The sequence below is a fragment of the Theropithecus gelada genome, chromosome 5 (genome assembly GCF_003255815.1).
Source record: "Theropithecus gelada isolate Dixy chromosome 5, Tgel_1.0, whole genome shotgun sequence".
In the NCBI taxonomy this organism is placed as follows: domain Eukaryota; kingdom Metazoa; phylum Chordata; class Mammalia; order Primates; family Cercopithecidae; genus Theropithecus; species Theropithecus gelada.
In genome coordinates, this window is record NC_037672.1 from 664,005 (window position 1) to 686,855 (window position 22,851).

Below are 22,851 nucleotides of genomic sequence, written 5' to 3' on the forward strand. Positions count from 1 at the left end.
CCGCAAACCTGGAGACACTAGGACCCCGCGCGACTGCACGCCCGCCTCAATCCCGCACGCGCCCGCCCAGTCCGTCCTGAAGCTGGGCATAACCCTAAATGCAAGCCTATCCCTAGACCAGACCCTAACCCCTGACCCTGACCCCACCCCTAATCCTGACCCTAACCGTAAAACCAACCCTAACCCCTAATGCTGACCCAAACCCTAAACCCGGCCCTAACCCTGACTCTAACCCCTAACCCTGACCCTAACCCCGACCCCTAACCCTGCCGGGAGGGCGCTCAGCCCCGGCTCCCAGAAAGGACAGCAGCACCCGGACCGGACGGCACCCCCGGAGGGACCCAGACTTGAGGACTCTGCTGCTCCAGCGCCCCAGCTCACGATCTTCCAGGACCAGGCGGGTCCCGCAGCGCAGCGCGGCTCTGTCGCTCTCCTGACCACGCCCCTCGTGGCCCCGCCCTATTCCCCGCCCCTGCCCCTCGCCGGCCGGTCCCTTGCCCGAGTCCAAGCCCGACGCGCCTGCGCCTCTGACCACGCCCCTCCCCGCCCCTATCCCCGCCCTTATCACTCGGCCCTGCCCACGCCCCTTGCAGCGGGGTGGGAGCCCAGCCGCACACCGCGCATGCTCCGAGCGCGGCGCCCCCGACGCGGCGTTCGGCTCGGCTCGGGCATTTCCGCCTCTTTGTTTTAAACTCCGGACGGGCTTTTTTCTCCTCCTCTTGGGGGGGACCCAGAGGGAGCGGCGCCCCCTCCCCCCCTCCGGCGCGGACCCCGCGTGCGCCTTGCTCGCCCGCAGCCCCGAGACCGCAGGTCAGTGAGTCCGCCCCGCCTGGCCTGGGCCCGCGGCGCCCGCTCCTCAGGCTGCGGCCTCGGCCCGTGTCCGGCCCGGAAGGCTCCGAACCCCGGGCCCGCGCTCCGGCGTCCCCGTCGGCCTGGCCTGGGAAGCCCTTGGCAGGCCCCGGAGAGGGCTGGAGCCCGGGAGGGCCGGCACCCCAGCCCAGGAAGGACTCCGGGAGGTCGAAGACCCCAGCTCAGGCAGGACCCCGGGAGGGCCGGGACTCCAGCCTAGGCAGGATCCCGGGAGGGCCAAGACCCCAGCCCAGGCAGGACCCCGGGAGGGCTGGGACTCCAGCCGAGGCAGGACTCCGGGAGGTCGAAGACTCCAGCCCAGGCAGGACCCAGGGAGGTCCAAGACCCCAGCCCAGGCAGGACCCCGGGAGGACCAAGACCCCAGCCCAGGCAGGACCCCGGGAGGACCAAGACCCCAGCCCAGGCAGGACGCAGGGAGGGCCAAGACCCCAGCCCAGGCAGGACCCCGGGAGGGCCAAGACCCCAGCCCAGGCAGGACCCCGGGAGGGCTGGGTCCTCAGACCAGGCAGGACCTGAAGAGAGTTGGGCTCTGGGACTGCCAGGACCCCCAGAGTGCCAGGACACCATGACAGGTCATCCAGGAGGGTCTGACCCTGGGACAGGTCACCAAGAAGGGCTGGGACCCTAAGATGGGTCACCAAGGAGGGTCGGACCTGGCCACCTGGCAGGGCCCAGGGAGGGCTAGGACCCTGGGAAGAATCACGGAGAAGGGCCAGATCTAGGGACCAGGCAGAACCCAAAGAATGCCGGGACCCCAGAATAGGTTCCCCAGGAAGGTCCTGCCTTAATGTGGGTCACAGACGAGGGCCAGGACCCCATGACCATGACTTAGGAGGACCTGACCCTGGAGCAGTCCTGTGAGTCCTGTGAGCACTGCTCGGACCCTGAGACCACCCTATCTCCTCTGGGGGGCTGGGACTCTAAGACAGCCCTATCTCCCCCGGAGGCTCAGACCCTGAGACCACCCCATCTCCTCCGGAGGCTCAGACCCTGAGACAGCCCTGTCTCCCCCGGAGGCTCGGACCCTGAGACCACCCCATCTCCTCTGGGGGGCTGGGACCCTAAGACAGCCCTATCTCCCCCGGAGGCTCAGACCCTGAGACCACCCCATCTCCTCCGGAGGCTCAGACCCTGAGACAACCCTGTCTCCCCCGGAGGCTCGGACCCTGAGACCACCCCATCTCCTCCAGAGGCTCAGACCCTGAGACCACCCCATCTCCTCTGGAGGCTCGGACCCTGAGACCACCCCATCTCCTCCGGAGGCTCGGACCCTGAGACAGCCCTGTCTTCCCCGGAGGCTCAGAACCTGAGACAGCCCTGTCTTCACCTGGGAGCCAGGACCCTGAGACTGGACAGAGACAAGGGCTCCTGACATGGACAGGCTCCTAGATGACCAGGACCTCAAATGGGGTCACTTAGGGTCAGGACACTGGTGTGGACAGGGAAGAAGGCTAGGCTCTCAAGGAGGACCTGATGAGAGCTGGAACTTCCAGACAGGTCCTCAGAGGGTGGGGACTCCTGAACAAGTCACTGAGGAGCATGTAGACCCCAAGACTAGACTATAAGGAGTACTGGGACCCTGGAGGGGGGTTCCTGCAGTGTCCTGAATCTGCCCAGCCTCCTCAGCTGGACGCACCTGCTGTGAAGGCCAGGCATCTGGCATCCTGGTACCCGAGGCCCTTTCCATGAGACGCTGGGCCAGCCCCACAGCCCCACAGCCCCTGCACACAAACTGCCTAGGTGGTTCCTGGGGCAGGTATGAGCCAGGGGTTTCAGGGTTCCAGGAGCTCCCAGCCTACAGGCTCCATGCCTCAGGGTGGCACTGTGCTCTCCCCTCTCAGCCCGTTGTCCAGGGCTGCTGTCCTGTCCTTGCCTTGGCCATGATCCGTGTCCAACACCTTCAACCCCTCCTGCCCCTCTCCCCATCTTCAAGGTCACGTGAGTGCCCTGCTTCCTCAGTATAGAGGCGTTTCCTGTGTCCGGGAGACTTGGAGGAGGGATGGGGTCTGAGCTGGGATGTGGAATCCTGGGCATATTTTGGGGACAATTGGTCCAAGTCAGGAAAGCTGGAGCAGGCAAGGCTGTTTCCCACTCCCTCTCCAGTAAGGGAAGGAATTAAAGGATCGTGGTGGTGGTGGTAGGGGGGGGTGGTTTATATCTCTGAAACCTTTGAATCAGCGTTTCATTGAGAACTTGTGGGTGTTTTCCTTTAATTTGGAAGTGGTAATGAAAAAGTGGGGTGCAGTTTTTATACTGCATGAGGTATTCAGAAGCGAGCGATCTATGCTGTCCTTTGAGTAGGGAAGGGTTGTCTAGTGAGATCTTGTCAAGGGCATTTCAAGAAGGTGGTCATCCCAGGAACCCCGCTCCCAGAGGGCGCCGTGTGGCTGCTGGGTGTGCCGCACATTTTCCAAAGGAGTGAATGACGCATGAACAAGTGAATGAAAGGCAGGGTCGCTCTTCAGGCACATCCCCTCAGATTAGGCATGCGGGCTTGCCTGGAAGTTGGGCAATAAGATGAGGTGTAACCCTAAAACTCTGAGCTATCTGGACTCCCAAGAGAGACACTGTGAATTAGATGGTTCGGGATTTCATCTCTGCTACAGCTTCACTTCTTGGTTACTTAGGAGAAAACCGTGTTCGGTTTTCAGCTTAACATTTCGGGGTACTCAGTGTCAGCCACATTGTGTCCCCGCATGGTCAGCCTGGGCCTAGAAGCTTTTACTCGCCCAGTGTAACCGCCAGGGACCTTTTTACTCAACATTTCCTTCCGATTTGCTCTTTTGACATATCCTTTACTGTTTTTTAAACTTCATTTGCTTTGTGAAATTGTGGAGAGGCTTGTGAAGCTGAGTGTTCAGGTTTGTTTGGGTCTGTGCTGTCTGGTTCCCAGGTTTTTAGAAGTGTGGCTGTGCTGAGTGGCTGTATTATTTATATATTGCTGTGCGGCAGATTACCCCAGAACCCATGACTTAAACCAACAGTCCAATAGTATCTTACTGTTTCTGTGGGTCGGGACCGCAGGCAGGCTCTGGCTCAGGGACCTCCCATGTGAGGCTGTGTCTCTGAAGGCTGGACTGGGGAGGGTCCGCATCCAGGCTGCGTCATGTGACTGTGGGCTGGAGACCTCAGTTCCTTTCTCTACATGGCAGCTCTGAGGGAGCCCATGCCAAGTCAGAGAGGGACAGGAAGGACGTCCCAGTCTTTGTGTAGTGACATTATACCACTTTTGCCAAATTCTCTTTGCCAGGAGTCATTAGGCCCCTACACACTTGAGGGGAGGGGACTCCAAAACGGTGAGCATACGATGGGCAGATGGGGTCACTGGAACACCTTAAAGCCTGCACAGCGCGGCAGTGCTGTGAGCCTGGCACCTGTCAGGGCACTGGAGAGACTTCCTGTAAGTGAATCAGCGATTGCATGTGGAGTCACGCATTAAGACGAGGATGTGACCATTCAGCTGTCTCTTTAATTGGTGCGGGTTTCTCCAGTGTCACCGTCATGACTGAGATATTTGTGATACGTAAAGGAAGATAAATTACAGATAGAAAAGATTCTTAGGAATTAACTTGTAATTTGGAATACCAGTAGCAAGCCATAAGACCCCCACAAATTGAATTGCAGGGTGTGTGTCACTGATGTCAAATTCTTTCCGACAGCTTCAGGTGCAATGATTGTACTTGTTCCCAGAGTCCCCTCATTTTCTTCATGCTAGTGATTTTGCTCCAGAAATTATCAACCGACTTCTGTTAAGTTTTCCTAAACCATTTTCAATATATGGGGGAAATGTTTTTACTGGTTACAGTAGACCTTGTGCACACGGTTATTTGTGACTTCATAAAAATGCCGTGGGAGACGTGAGACCCTGACCATGTTGGACATTTGACCTGTGTGAGGACTCAACTCCAGGGTCGAGGCACTACTGCGAGCCAGAGCCTCTGCTCCCAGCAGCCACCCCCCGCTCCACAGGGAGCCGGACCCTATGCCTCCCTCGGGTTCTGGGCTGGAGCGAGGGCCGGGAAGGGGACCTGTCCTGGACTCTGGAGACCTCAGCTGCCCCCTCCCACCACGCTGCCCTCTCTAGATCGTCAGCGGCTGTGACAAAATCGAGGAGCTGCAGGGTACGGCAGGGGCCCTTTGCCACGGGCTAGAATTGTTTACTTGGGTTTTTTGATTTGGATTATAAAGTGAGCCTTGTTTTGATGTATACTGTTACTCTTTATTAAAAGGCAGGATTTATTTTGTTTGCAGCCTTATTTGGTTTATGGTTAGAATTGAAGTTGAAAATGTAATTTTTCTACAGAATTAGCCAAGCGTGTGTAATTTTTCTGCAAAAATTAGCTGGGCATGGTGGCAGGTACCTGTAATCCCAGCTACTTGGGAGGCTGAGGCAGAAGAATCGCTTGAAGCCGCGAGGCGGAGGTTGCAGTGATCTGAGATCACACCACCGCACTCCAGACTGGGCGACAGAGTGAGACTCTGTCTCAAAAAAATAAAAAATAAAATAAAGAAAATTAATTTTTCTTTTACCATTGAAATATAGTGAGGTTTAGGGACAGTTTCCTATTGTTTATCTATTTTTTATTATGATATTTGCTGTTAATATTGTAAAAATATGGTGCAATTCATTGTGCTTCAAAAATTGAAATTATTTTTAATTTCATACATTAATAGTTTATCATTGAATTTTAAAAATGTGAGGCCTTAAGAAAAACAAAACAAAGCTATCTTTCCTGATCTGCCGTGTTTCTCCCGACAGAACTGAATTATGTAAACGCCAAAATGACAAAGAACAATAGTGAATGTTGCCTAGGTGCATTTTTGTAGAATTATCCACTAAATTAAGCAAAACTGCCATTGATAGGAACTAATACTCTCTAGAAAATATAGCTCTTCAACCTATTATTGTAATTGACTTGCTTTTTTTTTTAAGATAAACTCTAATATTTTTGTTTGTTTGTTTTTGTTTTTTTGTTTGTTTGTTTTGAGTTGGAGTTTAGCTCTCGTAACCCAGGCTGGAGTGCAGTGGCGCGGTCTCGGCTCACTGCCACCTCTGCCTCCCAGGTTCAAGTGATTCTCCTGCCTCAGCTCCCTAAGTAGCTGGGTTTACAAGTGCCTGCCACCACGCCCTGCTAATTTTCTGTGTTTTTAGTAGAGACGGGGTTTCGCCATGTTGGCCAGGCTGGTCTTGAACTCCTAACCTCAGGTGATCCACCCATCTCAGCCTCCCAAAGTGCTGGGATTACAGGTGTGAGCCATTGCGCCCGGCCAATAAACTCTAATATTTAGGTACATTTAGAGAGTGGATTTGTTGGCTTGGTGGTTTTTTTTGTTTGTTTGTTTTTTTGTTTTTTTTTTTTGCAAATTCAGTGATATTTGCTGGGCTTTGCTACATTAACAGCAAATTCCAGATGTTTAATAAGAAATAGATGCAAAGAGAGGAAGTCTGTCTGCAGACCTCCTTGAAACTCCCTGTAATCCATGGGTCCTGTTGGCCTGGTGGGTCTTATGGGGGCTGTGGGCCTCGTGGAAGCTGTGGACCTCATGGGGGCTGTACGGCCTTGTTGGGGGCCTGTGGGCCTGGTGGGGGCTGTGTGGCCTCTGTGGGCCATGTGGGGGCTGTGTGGGCTCATGGGTCCTTTGTGGCCTGGTGGGGGCTGTGGGCCTGATGGGGGCTGTGTGGGCTCATGAGGGCTGCGTGCCTCATGGGGGCTGTGGGCCTGGTGGGTCTTTGTGGCCTCATGGGTCCTGTGTGGCCTGGTGGGGGCTGTGTGCCTCCTTGGGGCTGTGGCCTTGTGGGTCCTATGTGCCTTGTGGGTCCTGTGTGACTTTGTGGGGGCTGTGGCCTCCTGGGGGCTGTAGCCTTGTGGCTCCTGTGTCCCTTGTGGGTCCTGTGTGGCCTGGTGGGGGCTGTGGCCGTGTGGGTCGTGTGTGGCCTTGTTGGTCCTATGTGGCCTGGCAGGGGCTGTGTGCCTCCTGGGGGCTGTGGCTTGTGGGTCCTATGTGCCTTGTGGGTCCTGTGTGCTTCACGGGTCCTGTGGGGACCTGTGGTGGGGACTGTGTGGCCTTGTGGGGACTGTGGCCTCATGGGGGCTGTAGCCTTGTGGGTCCTGTGTGGCCTGGTGGGGGCTGTGACCTGGTGGGGGCTGTGGCCTTGTGGGTCCTGTGTGGCCTGATGGGGGCTGTGGCCCCGTGGGTCCTGTGCCTCATGGGGGCCATGGCCTCGTGGGGGCTGTGGCCTTGTGGGTTCTGTGTGACCTTGTGGGTCCTGTGTTGCCTCGTGGGGGCTGTGGCCTCGTGGCTGCATCTCCTGTCTGGGTCCTGTGAGCTGTTACATTTCCAGGTTCTTGATCAGGTCTGGCCCATATTAGATGCTCAATAAATAGTAACCAGAAGCTGAACCTTGTGGATACTGTGTGGAGCTCCTGTGTGGAGCTGTTCTGAGGCGTGTTAACTTGTTGGATTCCTGATGCCGCCCAGGAATCAGACCATAAAAGCTGTGCTTGTTTCTCAGCATGAGCCTGGCATGGCAGAGGGCGCACAGGGCAGGCATGGTTGGAATGTGGGGGCAATGAGGGCTCACCTTAAAACTTTTTAAATGTTAAGTGATTTTAATTTACTTTTTCACCCAAATTTTTACGAAGAAAAAAATTGCAACGGAGAAAAATGGAGAAAATTATACAGTGAGTACTTGCTGTGGTCCAAATGTCTGTGTCCCCCAGAATCCATGGGGGACCCTAACCCCCAAGGTGGTGGTGTCGGGCGTGGGGCCCTCTGGAGGCTCTGCCCTGATGACCAGGGCCCTTTCTGTCATTGAGGACATGAGAGAAGGCGCTGCCTGTGAGGACTCCGACCCCACCAGCCCCCAAATCTGCCAGTGTCTTGATTCTGGACTCCCAGCCTGCAGAACTGAGAAGTGAGTTCTGTGGTTTGTCAGCTGCTCAGTGTCAGGTGCTTTGGTCACTGAACACACTAGGACGGCACCCTCTACCGCCTAGACCCACTCATGGCCGTTCGGCCACGTTTGCTTCCGCTCCTTCTCTCAGTACATCCTGGACCCACCTGTGAGCGGCTCTGGACAGGAGCCTTGCTGGGAAGGTGAGAGTCCCAGCTGAGAGCAAGAACCAGGGGAGGCCCCCACACCACTGCAGCCTCACTGTGACCCCGGGACGGGGAGGCCCCCACATCGCTGCGGCCCCACTGTGACCCCGGGACGGGGAGGCCCCCACACCGCTGTGACCCCAGGACGGGGAGGCCCCCACACCGCTGTGACCCCGGGACGGGGAGGCCGCCACACCGCTGTGATCCTGGGATGGGGAGGCCCCCACACCACTGCGGCTCCACTGTGGCCCCGGGACGGGGGTGCCTACTTCACAACGTTAGCTGATTTCCAGGCCGCCTTACCTCTCCCCAGCTGAGAATGTCTCCATGTCTTCCAGAACCAGAGTCAGCCAGACCCTGGCCTTGCCCTGCCCCTGCTGGCTGTGCCAGGTGAGACCCCCTGGCGCTGGAGGTCTTGTCTCCCTGTCCGTGGACCGGGCTCGCGTCCTTCCCACCCCACTGCCTTCTGCCAGGCCGGCGGAGACATGGCTCCTGATGTCCTCTTCAGTCTCAGCTGGAGAAAGCGGCTCTGGAGGGACTCTTGTCATTAGGCCAGGCACACCTGGGCACTCCCGATTTTGAGGTAGCTTATTTGGGACCTTAGTTACAGCTTCAAGAGTCCCTTTACAGCAGTCCGTGGGTCAGTATGTGAGAAACAGGACAAGGTCTGTGTACACCAGAGGCCCAGAATCTTGGTGCCTTTTCCGAATTCTGCCTCCCACAGTCTGGCCTCTGGTCACCCCAAATTTATATCCCTCTCACATACACACTGCACTCACCCCTTCCCTTACGAGGTTCCCAGGATCCCATCGAGGGTGGCATCAGCTCAGAGTCCCGAGGGCACTCCCAGGGGATCTGCTCAGCTGCTTCCAGCCCTACAGTGACGGGGTCCCACCGCCTCCGGGCCTGTTTTTACTTTATCCTGCTTCTGTGCAGATTGAGCAAGAGAACTGGGTGTCGGTGCCGGGACGCTGTAGACCCTGCGGGTGAGAACTGGGCTTCGGCTCTGGGCTAATGTAGACCCTGAGGGTGAGAACTGGGCGTCGGTGCCGGGACACTGTAGGCTTTGAGGGTGAGAACTGGGCGTCGGTGCCGGGACGCTGTAGACTTTGAGGGTGAGAACTGGGCGTCAGTGCTGGGGCACTGTAGACACCATTAATTGCGTTCTGACCTTGCCTCTCTTTTCCTGGTGTTGTCTGGCTTTACCATCTCCAGCTCTACCTCCTGAGGGTCACGTCATAGCCCCCAGCCCCCCTTGGCCTCTGTTCGTGTTCTCCTGTCTGAGGGCCGTGTTCTCCAGCCACCTCCTGGTGGTCCCTCGGGCCCCTGTTGTTGCCTCTGTCTCTGGCCCTCTTGCCTCTGTCTGGGGTTGCCCGCTGCCTTCGCAGCCTCGCCCTCCTCGGCTGGGTCTCCCGCCTTGGTCTGTCCCTCTTCTTCCTTGCCGTAGGTGTGTTTTTCCAGAGTCATCACTCCCTGGCCACTGTTGTGCCAGTCCCAGCTCGAGCCTGATTGTAGTCGACAGTGGCTGAGCCGGACTGGTGCCAGTGCTGCCAACACCGCCTGGCGCAGAAAAGGTGTTCGGCAGGCATTTTCTGAGTGAACGTTGAAACTCAACCTTCCTGAGACCTCTGGAAACACTTTTGCTTCCTCTCATCCTGAGTAGTCGAGTGGCTGGGCAGGGAATTCTGTGTGGAAGGTCATTTTCTTCAGAGTGAAGGATGGTGTCTTCGACTTGTAGAATTCATTGTTGCCATTGTGAAGCCGGATACGGAACCCCAGTCCTTTGTGGGGCTTCTGCCCCAGGGAGCTGTAGGGCCCCTCTGTGCCCTGAGACCCCACAGGCGGGGGGTGGCGGTGTGTGGCGCTCTGTGGCCCTTCATTCTGGCGGGCAGGGCTGGTGAGGGATTGTTTCAGCTTCTGAGGTGAAGGCCTGCCGTGGGCCTGGAGAATGACGGAGAATGATACAAGGTCTGTGTGCTCGTTGCCCCGCTGAGGACGTAAAATTAAGCTATAATTCAAAGCTCCTTCTCTCACGTTTCTCTCTTCTTTCTACAAAACCTATTAATGAGATGTTGGAACTTTTCGCTCACATGTCCTGTCTTTTTCTAGTGTTTGGGAAGATTTTCTCAACTTGATCATCCAGTCCTTCTCCTGAATTTTAATATTGCCAGGCACATGGCTGACACAGGGAGATGGGCAGGGAACAAAATAAGTCAGTAAATTATAAGGTTGGAGCCCTGCTGCATGGGCACATGTGTGTGTGGATGTGTGTGCATGCATGTATATGTGTGCGTGCGTGTGGGGTGTGTGTATGCATCTTTGGGTGTGTGCATGTGTGTGCGTGCATGTTGGGGTGTGCATGCATGCATGGGTGTGTGTGCGTGGGCTTGCGTGTGTGTGCTTGCTTTTTTTTTTTTTTTGAGACAGAGTCTTGCTTTGTCACTCAGGCTGGAGTGCAGTGATGCAGTCTTGGCTCACTGCAACCTCCACCTCCCGGGTTCAAGTGATTCTCCTGCCTCAGCCTCCTGAGTAGCTGGGACTACAGGCGCCTGCCACCATGCCCAGCTAATTTTTGTATTTTTAGTAGAGGTGGGGTTTCACCATATTGGCCAAGTGGCTCTCGAATTCCTGACCTCGTGATCTGCCTGCCTTGGCCTCCCAAAGTGCTGGGATTACAGGTGTGAGCCACCGCATCTGGCCGTGTGCGCTTACAAGGTGGTCTCTGCAGCGTCACTGAGATGACATTGAGAAGAGGCTTGATAAGGTGCAGGAGGGCGTGTTCTGGGCACAGGGCACCATGAGCAGGAGGGCCGAGAATGTCCTGCGGTAAGTGAGGAGTCCACGCGGCGGGGGCAGAGGCAGGTGTGGGCTGATGGCAAGGCCAGGGCTTGACCCCGATGGCCCTGAGGAGCCTCTGCGTCCACTCGGGCTTGTGTGTTCGGGGACCCTGTGGGTACTGCGTTGAGGTCAGTGAGGCCTGGTATGGCAGAGGTGAGGGTGCTGTGTGGGTGCTGGGTGTCCTTCAAGGCACAGCAGATTGGTTTCTAGTGGGGCCCAGTGTGAGGGAGGCGCAGGTGGCTCAGAGGTGCTGGGACTCCCCGGGGTACAAGGCTGTCAGAGGAGGTCAGGGCAGAAAGGTCCCAAGGGATGTGCCGGCCGCCCACTGACGTGCAGCCGTCAGACGTCTGGATGGGAGTTCAAGGCAGGGTTGGGCTGGAGGTGCCTGGAGAGGAAACGTGGAGTCGGGAGTCTGTGGGGCAGTCCCGGGGGCGGCACTGGCGGCCAGGCTGCTGAAGCGCCCCCAGCTCCCTGGTGTAACCTGCCTGGGCCTCCTGGACGGCTGCAGGCCTGCGGGGCCTGTGTTGAAGGGGGATGTCACTGGGCTGCACTCTGAGGCTGGTAGTGACTCTTCTCTGGGTCCCACCTTAGTGAATGTACCTCAGGTCTTTGTACAAACTCAAATATTTGTATAAACACTTAATTTAAGAAATGAGAGCTAGCGCTTGCCTGTAATCCCACCTACTGAGAAATGTCAGCCCAGCAGTGAGGCCTGTCTGGTCTCAGCCCTGTTCGTGTGAGCTCCGTGCTGTGTGCGTGGCCCCCACAGCACCGTGGTCCATGGAGATGGGGTCGGCTGGCTCTGGCTGGGGGTTGGGGGCCCGGCTGCTCTAATGCAGGCAGGACCCTGAGTGGGGCTAGGAGGCAAGGACCGGGTGGGGGGGCTCGATGTCGCAGGCGTGGGCAGGAACCCATGGCCCTCTGAGAGCTTCGTGGCCACGGTAGGGGCTGGGCCATGGGGGAAGCGACTTTATTGCCTGGGGTCAGTTCCTGGCAGGGATTCTTACTGTCTTTCTAGACACGGAACCCTTTTGAGAATTAAATTCAAAGCACTGTCATGTTATATCATTGTTTTTCATTTTCTGTTTTTTTGGAGATAGAGTCTTGCTCTGTCGCCCAGGCTGGAGTGCAATGGCACGATCTCGGCTCAGTGCAACCTCTGCTATACAGATTCAAGCAATTCTCCTGCCTCAGCCTCCTGAGGAGCTGGGATTACAGGCGCCCGCCACCACGCCTGGCTACTTTTTGTATTTTTAGTAGAGACAGGGTTTCACTATGTTGGTCACACTGGTCTTGAACTCCTGACCTTGTGATCTGCCCATCTCGGCCTCCCAAAGTGCTGGGATTACAGGCGTGAGCCACTGCGCCCAGCTGTTTTTCATTTTCTTAAAAAAACTTTCAGGGTGACATAGCTGTTCAGAGAACCATGCAAAGTTCCCTTTTCCTCCTAACCTGGCTCCTCTCCAGCGGGAAGGAGCAGAGAGTGCTTGTGGTGCGGTTCTGCGTGTCCACACGAGGTTGATGAGAACCCTCGGTGCCTGGACTGTCTTCTCGCCAGGGGCAGCTCAGGGACGTGGTGGTGCTGGAGAGTGGTTTGTGTCTGTACCTCCCTGGCTGCTGTGAGCCGCCTCCCTGCGTCCTCTGTCCTCAGCACGGGTTGGCGAGGGAGCCGTGTGTGTCTGTGGTGCAGGTGCCACGTGGGGTCCTGTCAGGGAACAGGAGCAAGGCGTTCATGTCATAGGGAGGTGGAGAAGGGACGCTGTGTGAGTTTGGCAGGTGCCGAGGGCTGCAGCAGAGCTGGAGGCGCAGGGCGGTGCAGACGGGGCGTTTGGGGTCAGGCCGGCCGTGGAAAGACCGAAGTGGACCAGGTGCGGAGACAGAGCTCGAGGCGTCCAGTGGCCTGGCTGGGCCTTGTCCATGTGCTGCCGCAGGCATGGAAGGGACCCCAGCCCAGCTCCCTCCCTTGGCAGTGGGGGCATGAGGGTTGCATTACACAGGAAGGGACTGTCCGGATGATGGGAATGTGTCTGGGATCGTAGCTGTGGTGTAGCTCACAGTGTTGTGAACAGCGGGTGTTGGGTTGGGGGCATCTGTGGGGCCAGTTTCAGCAGTGTGGTCATTTTTGTGAAAATAAATGAAAACAAGTTTTGCAGAGCCCGTTGGTGAAGGCAGGGGTGCCTCTGGCGTTGACTGGACGGCCTTTGCCTCCTGAGTGACAGCCCTGGACGCACTGTCCCCTCATGAGGATGCCGATGTGGCCCTGCTGCCAGAGTGTGCCGTGCACGAGGGGGCCGGGCCGCACAAGCACCCGTGTGTCACTGAGGAGGGTGACTGCAGGAGGAGCACCCATGTGTCACCGAGGAGGGTGACTGTGCGGGAGGACACAGTGCCACAAGGGAGGGCGGCAGAGTGGTTTCAGCTCCAGGAGGTGGGGCAGCCCGTGCAGAGAGGTGCAGGGTCTCTTGTCTGGTGGACAGGAGCTGGCCCACCTGTGAGTGGGTAGGGCCTCCTGCCAGGGAGCCTTGTGCATGGCTGGGAGGAGGGCGCAGCTGATGTGGACGCAGCCCCAACGTGAACAGGACCCCACGTGGATGGGTGATGTGCATGTGGACCCCGCATGGACATAGCCCTGACGTGAACAGGACCTCGCGTGGACAGGCGATGACGTGCACATGGACCTGGCGTGGACGGGCGATGATGTGTGTGTGGACCTTGGCGTGGACGGGCGATGACGTGCGTGAGGACCCCGCGTGGATGGGCGATGACGTGCATGTGGACCTGCGTAGATGGGCGATGACGTGCCTGTGGACCTGGCGTGGATGCAGCCCCAACGTGAACAGGACCCCGCGTGGACGGGTGATGACGTGCGTGTGGACCCGGCATGGACGCAGTCCCGACGTGAATGGATGTGGTTCCGACGTGACCGCGCTGGCACGGGAAGCAGAGGGTGAGGCCCTGCTCTGCTGTCAGGAGGACGTGTCAGATTTCTGTCTCTAAGATGCTGCTCAGACTTGTCTAGAGGGTGAATTAGTGGGAGGGTGGCTTGGAGAAGGCTGTCCTGGGCGGGTTTCACCACTTGGACGTGAGCTCTGGCATGGGCCAGGGAGTGGCCGAGGACAGCGAAAAGGAGAGGATGACCCCATGGGCAGCAGGAGCTCAGACGGGAGGTGTGGAGCAGACGGGACTCCACGTGGCACCGTCCCTCCCACCTGGGCTGGGCACCCTCGAGGCTGAGGACACTGGGGAGGGAACGCTGCCTGTCGGGCAGTGGTGACAACTTCATGGGTGTGTGTGAAACCAACCTCGCTGCACGCTGCAGCAGTGCAGGCCCTGACTCTCCGTGCTCCCCAGTGGGGCTGCTCCATGCAGCACAGGACATGCCTGCAGCTCTGTGCCTGTGAGTCTCAGGAGCTGTTTTCTGGAAAGTTCATAACTCAGCAAAACTGACTCACAAACAACAGAAACTTCAAGGCTGTCCTAAGACATGGGTGGCAGAAGAAAATGTGCCCCAGGGGTGGGCTTGTGATGCCGCCTCTTCCTCCTGGCAGAGTCCCCCCAGAGGAAGCCTGGGCTGGGCAGTCAGCCAGATGGGGGAGGGGGCCGAGGCGTCCAGGCTGCAGAGGGTGCCGGGGTGGACAGCGGAGGAGAGAGGGAGTCGGTGCCTGAGGAGGCTGTGGGCGAGGCGGAGCAAGGGCAGAGTGCACTCACTGGGGGTCACCCTGCCCCCCGGGACTCCCCTCATAGGACAGAGAAGCCCCCAGTGAGCGGGGCTGCTGAACGCAGGCCCCAGGGCCTGTAGGATCCTTAGGGAGACAGGTGGCTCTGTATGTGGGCGTGGAGAGAGGCTCATGGGAGACGGGTGGATGGGTGTCTCTGTGTGTGGGTGGGCAGAGGCTTGTGGGAGGTGGGTAGACGGGTGACTCTGTGTGTGGGCGTGGAGAGAGGCCTGCAGGAGAAGGGTGGATGGGTGTCTCCGCATGTGGGCATGGGGAGAGGCCCGCAAGAGATGGGTGGACGGGTGACTCTGTGTGTGGGCATGGAGAGACCCGTGGGAGACTGGTGGACGGGTTGCTCTGTGTGTGGGCGTGGAGAGGCCTGTGGGAGACTGTTGGATGGGTGGCTCTGCGTGTGGGCATGGGGAGAGGCCTGTGGGAGGCGGATGGGTTGGTTGGCTTTGCGTGTGGGCGTGGAGAGAGGCCTGCGGGAGGTGGTTGGGTTGGGCTGTTGGGTGGCTCTGCGTGTGGGCGTGGAGAGGCCCGTGGCAGCTCCTTCGTTGCAGAAACCGCATCAGAGCACATCTCACGTAGTGCAGGACACACGGGGCGTGGGACAGCGTCTGTATGAGAGCAGCATCTGTGCGTATGCAGTGTTATTTAAGGACACACCCACAGACACGGACGGACACGTCCTTACACGGAGAACGGCCATTGCCTCTGAGTGTTCAGGATGATACGTTTTTCCTTAATATCATCCTTCACTTTGCTCATCATACTGAATACGTGTGTATGTGAGTTTTACTGCAAAACAAAACAAAACAAGCCGCTGTGTTATCCAGACGGCTCTGTGCTGTGGGCGCGACTCAGGACAGCGGCTCCTCCCAGCATCCGTTAGCGGCAGCTAAATGACAGGAGCCGGAGGCCGCTCCAGGCAGCAGCGTGGCTGGTGTGCGGGGTGTTTTGGGGGTGTCTGAGCTAGGTGGAGAGGAAGGCATATGTCACGCTGAGACATCAGAGACACATCCATTCACGTCAGGGCTGCGCCCGCGCCGAATCCACACTCACGTCATTGCCGCCCACGCCGGGATGTGTCTGAAGAGTGTGGTGACAGCCGTGTGCCCTGTGCATTTCTGAAGGCTCCTAGCGGCTGCAGTTGCCGGGAGCCATGGAGCCATGTGACCTTGAGGTCCACCGGGGAGGGGAGGGTGCATTTCGGAGGCTGGAAGTGGCACCTGGAGGGGCTGGCCCTGGGTGTGATCGCTGAGAGGAGGGAGGTGGAAAAAGATCTGGAAGATGCCCGCGGGAAGCAGGAGAAGGTGAGTGACCAGAGTGGGGTGCCCAGAGGGTAGCCCAGGGCAGACCAGAGGAGGGGGCGGGTTTCGCACCCCCGGGAAGGGGGAGGGGCTCTGTGAAAGTGAGAGCTGTGTGGACATGGAGCTTGTGAGTCTGACCGGGAAAGACAGAGGGTTCCAGACGGTGCGGGAGCCCCTTTGGTCTGGCTGTGTGGGGCAGGGTCCTCACCCCCGGGGAGGGGCCTCGTAGGGCGGATTCCTAGAAGATCCTCAGGACGCAGGAGCGGAGGCTGCTGGCTGGATGAGGATGGAGCCGAGACCTGAGCGGGCAGCCTGGGCCTGAAGGACAGCACAGGGGCTTGTGTGAGGCCACGAGGGGCTAAGTACGATGCCCGTGTGATCCAGGTCTGGTGTGTGACGCGTCAGGCCCCACGGCACCCCAGGTTGGCTGGCCCCCTAGAAGGCCTGTGGTCTCCATGGCCGCAGTGCGTTCTGGGGACAGGGCAGAGTGGAGTCAGCAGAGGGAGGAGGTGCGTGGGGCGTCCAGGGATCCAGGGGTCTCCGGGCCACACTCCCCTCCCCAGCAGCTGTGAGGATGGTGCGGGCTACTGTCTGCCCAGGACTGTAAGTGTCAGGCATAGCAGCTGCTGTTAACAGTCAAGGAATGTTCCGGGCAATTCGAGAACTTCAGGGCCCAACAGCAGAGCCCTGGCAGACAGACTCAAGACAGGTGGTGGTTGTCAGCCAGGAGGGGGCGCGGAGCCCTGGGGGTGGTCAGGCCCATGTGGCCTTGGGACAACAGCGAAGAGATGGGATCGGCTGCAAGAGACAGGGAAGTGGGTGACAGGGAGGCTCAGGGGCTGCAGCCAAGGCCCCGGAGGCTCTTCCAGACCAGAGCCCATGTTTGGCCATGCCGGCCAGGTCAGGGGCTCAGTCCGGCGGGCCACCACAGCCGGCAGCACAGGCAGGAAGGTGAAGCTCCATGGAGCACCCTGGTGGACAGTGGTGCTGTGGGGGCTGTGGACCAGAAGACGGAGCCCATGCTCTGTCTGGATGGGTGGGGTGGCAGCTGCCAGTTCAAGGTCTGTCTTTTGTTTATTTAATTCATAAAACGCTCCAGGTGTTTTGTGAGAAATTATTCTTGGCCAGTGTGGTGGCTCACACCTGTAATCCCAGCACTTCGGGCCGGGTGTGGTGGCTCACACCTGTAATCCCAGCACTTTGGGCCGGGTGTGGTGGCTTACACCTGTAATCCCAACACTTTGGGCCGGGTGTGGTGGCTCACACCTGTAATCCCAGCACTTTGGGAGGCCTTGTGGGCGGATCACCTGAGGTCAGGAGTTGAGACCAGCCTGGCCAGTGTAGTGACACCCCCGTCTCTACTAAAAATACAAGAAATTAGCTGGGTATGGTGGTGCACGCCTGTAGTCCCAGCTACATGGGAGGCTGAGGTAGGAGAATTGCTTGAATCTGGAAGGCGGAAGTTGCAGTGAGATGAGATCACACCACTGCACTCCAGCCTGGTGACACAGCAAGACTCTGTCTCAAAAAAAAAAAAAAAGAAAAGAAAAGAAATTATTATCTTAGTGTTGATACATTTGCCTTTAAACATACCAATAGTTGTGTACACTGAGAGAAGTAGGCAGTTTGGGATCTGAAACTGGCCTGGTGACACTGCAGGCGTGGGCAGGCAGGCAGATGCGGGCACAGGCGGGCGCTTCCCGCACTGTTGAGGCCACCAGAGCCTGCGCTTCTGTGGTTGGTTTTGACGAGGACTCCCTCCGTGTCGGAGGCCGTGTGAGGCACGTATCGCGGACCGCCGGCTGCGTTGTGAGGCGTGCACACGTGGAGCTGTGACAGTCATGGGAAGTTCTGTTTCCAGCTTTAAGCTTTTGTTTAAATCTCTGCATATCAGGAAATGATAAATTAAGACCGAATGAGAAGTTGTGGACTAGACGTGGGGTGTGGGGTGTGTAGGCTGCTGGGAGGAGGGGCAGCAGCCCCGAGGGGTTGTGGGGCCCACGGGACCATCTGACGCAGTGCATGGCGGAGCTGCGTTTCCCTGTGGAGGAGGGAGTAGGAATGGGCTCTGGGCCGCAGCTCTGTGGGCTGCTGAGGGCTGCTATGGGTTTGCTCTTATTTGCCCAGGGGAAACCTGAGTCGCTGCCCCTCCTGTCCAGCCTTAGCACTCGTCCCCGGGTTCCCCAGCAGGTGACCACAGATGATGACGGAGCCTCCTGGAGCTGCCTCAGTTTCCCCAGCCGGCCCCTCACTGTCCTCCCCATCTCAGGAGCCCCGGAGCCACTCTCTGCCAGGCTCTCTGTGGCTCCAGTTAACCCTCAGGTCATCCCAGCCTCTTCCGAGCCATGGTTAGGATCGTTAGGATCAGCCCCGTCCACTGTGTGTCCATGGAAGTGAAACAGGCCACCAGCAGCAGGTGGCCGTGGGCGGGACGGGCTGTGGGGCAGAGGCTGGAGTGGTCTCGCGGGTGCACACCTGGGCCGCGGGGTGCTGCGGCCGTGGCTGCTGCACGCCGGGGTCAGCAGCCATCTCGTTGGGTTTTTAACGTGCATTTCTCAGTTTACTGACACAATTGAGCATTTAAAACATGCTTATTTGACGTTTCTCTGTTGTGAAGCTCTCTATTGGCTAGAGTGGGGCTGGCGAACTCTGAGGGAGGGAGCAGATGGTGATCATGGTGTGCCTCAGGCCTCCCTCCAACGAGCGGCGCTGTTTGCTGTGGTGGGAGCAGGCCCTGCGGGGCCACAAACCGGCGCACGCAGCCACGTTGGCCAGGCCCTGGTCTAGGTTGTGGCCCTGGAGGCACTGCCAAAATTTCCCTCAGGCCTCGGCTTTTTTTCTCCATGGTGCTTTTGGATAACTCAGGGTGCTTCTCTTTGACTTGTCATTTCCTTCATGGTCAGTTTTGTTTTCTGTCTCATAAATCTTTTCCTCACCCACAATCATGACGATACCCTCCTTAGCAACCTCCAAAGGTTCATGGTCGCCTTTTCCAGTGTCCTCACCCACCCAGCCTTGGTTATTTTTGGAGTAGGATGGTTTAATACAAGCTGAGAGTTTGGCTTTTTTTTCTAATTTCAGCACCAGGAACGATGTTTGTGGTCTGTATTTTTAATTGTAAGATACACACTAAAATTCACCAGTTTCATTGTGCAGTTTGGGGACTTTTCACCCCTGTCCAGTCTCACAGACTCGCGGACTCGCTGGCAGTGCTGGCCCAGAGCTCGGTCCCCACAGGCCTCCCTCAGGCCCCTCTGGCCAGTCCCTGTCCGGCCTGGACTGTGCATCCCGCCTGCATCCTCCCACCAGACTTGCTGTTGTTCTGGAATTGCGTGGCGCGTGGGAACATGCTCCTGCGTCTGCCCCCCTCCCCCGTGGCTTCGTGGGCGCCTGTGTTCACTCTCACTGCGGAGCCGCGTCTGCGTGGGGAGGGGTTACGCTGTGTTTATCAGCCGCCTCCTGAGGGACTAGGTGCTTGTTTCCAGTTTGGGGCTGTTAGGAAAAGGGCTGCTTTGAACATGCTTGTATAAGACTTTGAGAGGATGTGTGTGTTAGTGTCTTTTTTTTTTTTTTTTTTTTTTAGATGGAGTTCCCCAGGCTTGTTGCCCAGGCTGGAGTGCAGTGGCGCGATCTCAGCTCACCACAACCTCCACCTCCCAGGTTCAAGCGATTCTCCTATCTCAGCCTCCCCAAAAGTTGGGATTACAGGCACGTGCCACCATGTCCGGCTGATTTTGTATTTTTAGTAGAGACGGGGTTTCTCTATGTTGGTCAGGCTGGTCTCGAACTCCCAACCTCAGGTGATCTGCCTGCCTCAGCCTCCCAAAGTCCTGGGATTACAGGCATGAGCAACTGCACCTGGCCGTGTCTTTTTTTTTTTTTTTTTTGAGATGAAGTCTCACTCTATCACCCAGGCTGGAATGCAGTGCAGTCATCTCAGCTCACTACAGCCTCCGCCTCCCAGGTTCAAGTGATTCTCCTGCCTCAGCCTCCTGAGTAGCTGGGACCACAGATGCCTGCTACCACGCCCAGCTAATTTTTTGTATTTTTGGTAGAGACGGGGTTTCACCACGTTGCCGGGCTGGTCTCGAACTCCTGATCTCATGTGATCCACCTGCCTTGGCCTCCCAAAGTGCTAGGATTACAGGCGTGAGCCACTGCACAACCAGCTGAGGGTCTTCAACAGAAAATTTATTTGGTTAAAGGTATTTCCTTCTCTTCTTAGTTTGCTAAGAGTTTTGTGTTTTGTTTGTTTGTTCGTTTGTTTGTTTTTGAGATGGAGTCTCGCTCTGACGCTCATGCTGGAGTGCAGTGGCATAATCTCGGCTCACTGCAACCTCTGCCTCCCGGGTTCAAGCGATTCTCCTGCCTCAGCCTCCCGAGTAGCTGGGACTACAGGCACGTGCCACCACACCTGGCTAATTTTTTGTATTTTTTAGTAGAGACAGACTTTCACCATGTTAGCCAGAATGGTCTCCATCTCCTGACCTCATGATCTGCCAGCCTTGGCCTCCCAAAGTGCTGGGATTACAGGCCTGAGCCACTGTGCCCAGCTGAGTTTTGTTTTTTTAAAATCATGAATGGATAATGATTTTGTCAAATGATTTTTATGCACCTGCTGGGAAGATCATGTGATTTTTCTCCTTGTATCTTTTGTCATAAATTGTATCTTTTTTCCATACACATTAAGCTCACTTTGTTTTCTAGGACTCTGAGTTTGTCAAGAATGATTATCTTTTTGTATATTGTATACTAACCTTTTTCTTTGGATTTTTACCTCTGTGTTTCCTGGTGAGGTTAATGTTGAGTTCTTGCCGTCTGCCCTTGTCAGGGTCTGGTTATGTCAGGCTCTTAGCATGAGTTCTCCAAGAAGAGTTTGAGACTGAATTGTTTGTGCCCTGAGCATCTGGTGAAACCACCTGCAGCCCTCCGGGGCCTGGCGCTGTCTTGGAATGGACTTTCTGACCATTCTGGAACTTTCTGGGTTTCCTCTGCTGGTCTCAATACTGGTAAATTACTGTTCTAGGAACTTATCAGTTTCACGTAAACTTTCCATTTTATTAGGGTCAAGTTCATCATATCCTGTCCGTGCTCAGACATCACCTGCTTTAGGTGCACCCGGTTTAATAGTGCACAGCCAGCTCCCCCGAATCCGTGGGTCCAGTCAACACAGATTGAAAATGTTTGGGAACCAAAACAATAATAATAATATAAAAAAAACAATAACAATAATGCAGAGCTTAGAAATACAGTAGAACAACTATTGATACAGCGTTTACAGCATGTTAAGTGTTGCAAGTAATCTGGGGATGGCATAGAGCGCACGGAGGGGTGGCGTGCGCAGCTTCTGTGCAGACTTGACACCACTTCACGTCCAGGACTTGAACACCTGTGGATTTTGGTATCAGAGCGGCGTCCTGGAACTAGTCCCCCACGGATACCAAGGGATGGCTGCGTTTGTCGCCTTCTAACCATAGTAAATAATTGGCCTGTTTGTTAGTGATTGTCTGCCTTCATTAGAATGCTGGCTCCAAGGTCTGCGTCTTGTGTTTTCACTGAAGTCCCAGAACCCCTGTCAGGAGCCGCCAGCTGTGCCAGCCAACACAGGAACCACTGGCCACAGTTTAATTAAAATTAAGTACAATTAAAAATTCATTCAGTTGGCCAGGTGTGTTGGCTCACACCTGTAATCCCAGCACTTTGGGAGGCTGAGGTGGGCGGACCACTGGAGGCCAGGAGTTCGAGACCAGCCTGGGCAACATAGTAAAACCCCGTCTCTACTAAAAATACAAAAGGCTGGGCATGGTGGCAGACGTCTATAATCCCAGTTACTTGGGAGGATGAGGCACAAGAATCGCTTGAACATGGGAAGTGGAGGTTACAGTGAGCCGAGATTGCACCACTGCACTCTAGCGTGGGTGACAGAGCAAGACTCCATCTCAAAAAAAAACAAATGGGCTGGGCACGGTGGCTCACACCTGTAATCTCAGCACTTTGGGAGACTGAGGCAGGAGGATCACTTGAGCCCAGAAGTTCGCAGCCAGTGAACTGCCCTGGATAACAGACTGAGACCCTCCCTCTACTAAAAATACAAAAAGTAGTCAGATGTAGTGGTGCATGCTTGTAATCCCAGCTACTCAGGAGGCTGAGGTGGGAGGATTGCTCAAGCCCACGAGGTCAAGGCTGCAGTGAGCCAAGATCATGCCACTGCACTCCAGCCTGGTGGCAGAGCAAGACGCTGTCTCAAAAAAAAGAATAATAATTATGAGATCCTTCAGTCCCACAAGCCACAGTTCAGGTGCTCCACACCATGTGTGGTCAGCAGCTGTGCTGTTGGGCAGTGGAGATGTGGAAGCTCCCAGTGTTGCAGAATGTTCCGGAAGCCTGGCTTTGAGCCTGGCTTCATTCTCTTCATCTTGTTTCTCTTCTCCCTCCCTCAAGAGCCTCAGACATGCCTGCTGATCTCCCCTTATACTTGCCTGGGAAGACTGACTCTACTCTTTCCCTTCTTCCTCCCTTTTTATGTAAAAGTTAACTGAGCTTCAAAGACTATTTAATAAAAAGTGCAGTTATGGGAAACTGGAGTAGAAATGATACAAATGGGGTAGAAAATGAAGAGCGTGAAAGTATTTAATCTCTGTCAGTAAGCCACAGACACTGTACGTCATCCCAGGCCCCCACTTTCCGCAGTCTGACCCCAGCCACCCGTTTCCCAAGCTCAGACAGGAACATGGGAGAGGCCACCGAGGTTCCTGGGGAAGCCTTCCCAGCATGGCAGTCACCCTGGTGCCTCGTCCCAGAGGTGGGGTCCCCACGTGGTCCCCTGGGTCCTATGGTGCCTGCTGCCTATCTTTCAGGTGGGGACCATGTCCCTACCCTGCCCCTCCCTGTCTGTCTACGGCCCCAGGTGCCCTCCCTGGCCCCAACGGAGCGCTGTGCATGCCGTGTCACCATCCTGTCCCCACAGAACACACGTGTCCTCATCCCCGCTGAGCCCAGTACCAGGCTCAGTG

The 22,851-nt window shown here is 56.5% G+C and overlaps 1 protein-coding gene across 7 annotated transcripts in view; it reads left to right on the forward strand.

Annotated features, from left to right (window-relative positions):
• The first annotated feature begins 579 nt into the window (after positions 1–579).
• PCGF3 (polycomb group ring finger 3) overlaps positions 580–22,851 on the forward strand; it is a 61,815-nt gene continuing 39,543 nt past the window's right edge. For 3 of the 7 annotated variants that reach the window (XM_025385152.1, XM_025385153.1, XM_025385157.1), the window contains exon 1: positions 641–810. The gene's annotated coding sequence lies outside the window, so the exon portion shown is untranslated. Of the gene's footprint in view, positions 811–22,851 lie in introns of all 7 variants that reach the window. The other 4 variants (XM_025385159.1, XM_025385154.1, XM_025385156.1 and 1 more) reach the window with 3 other exon arrangements.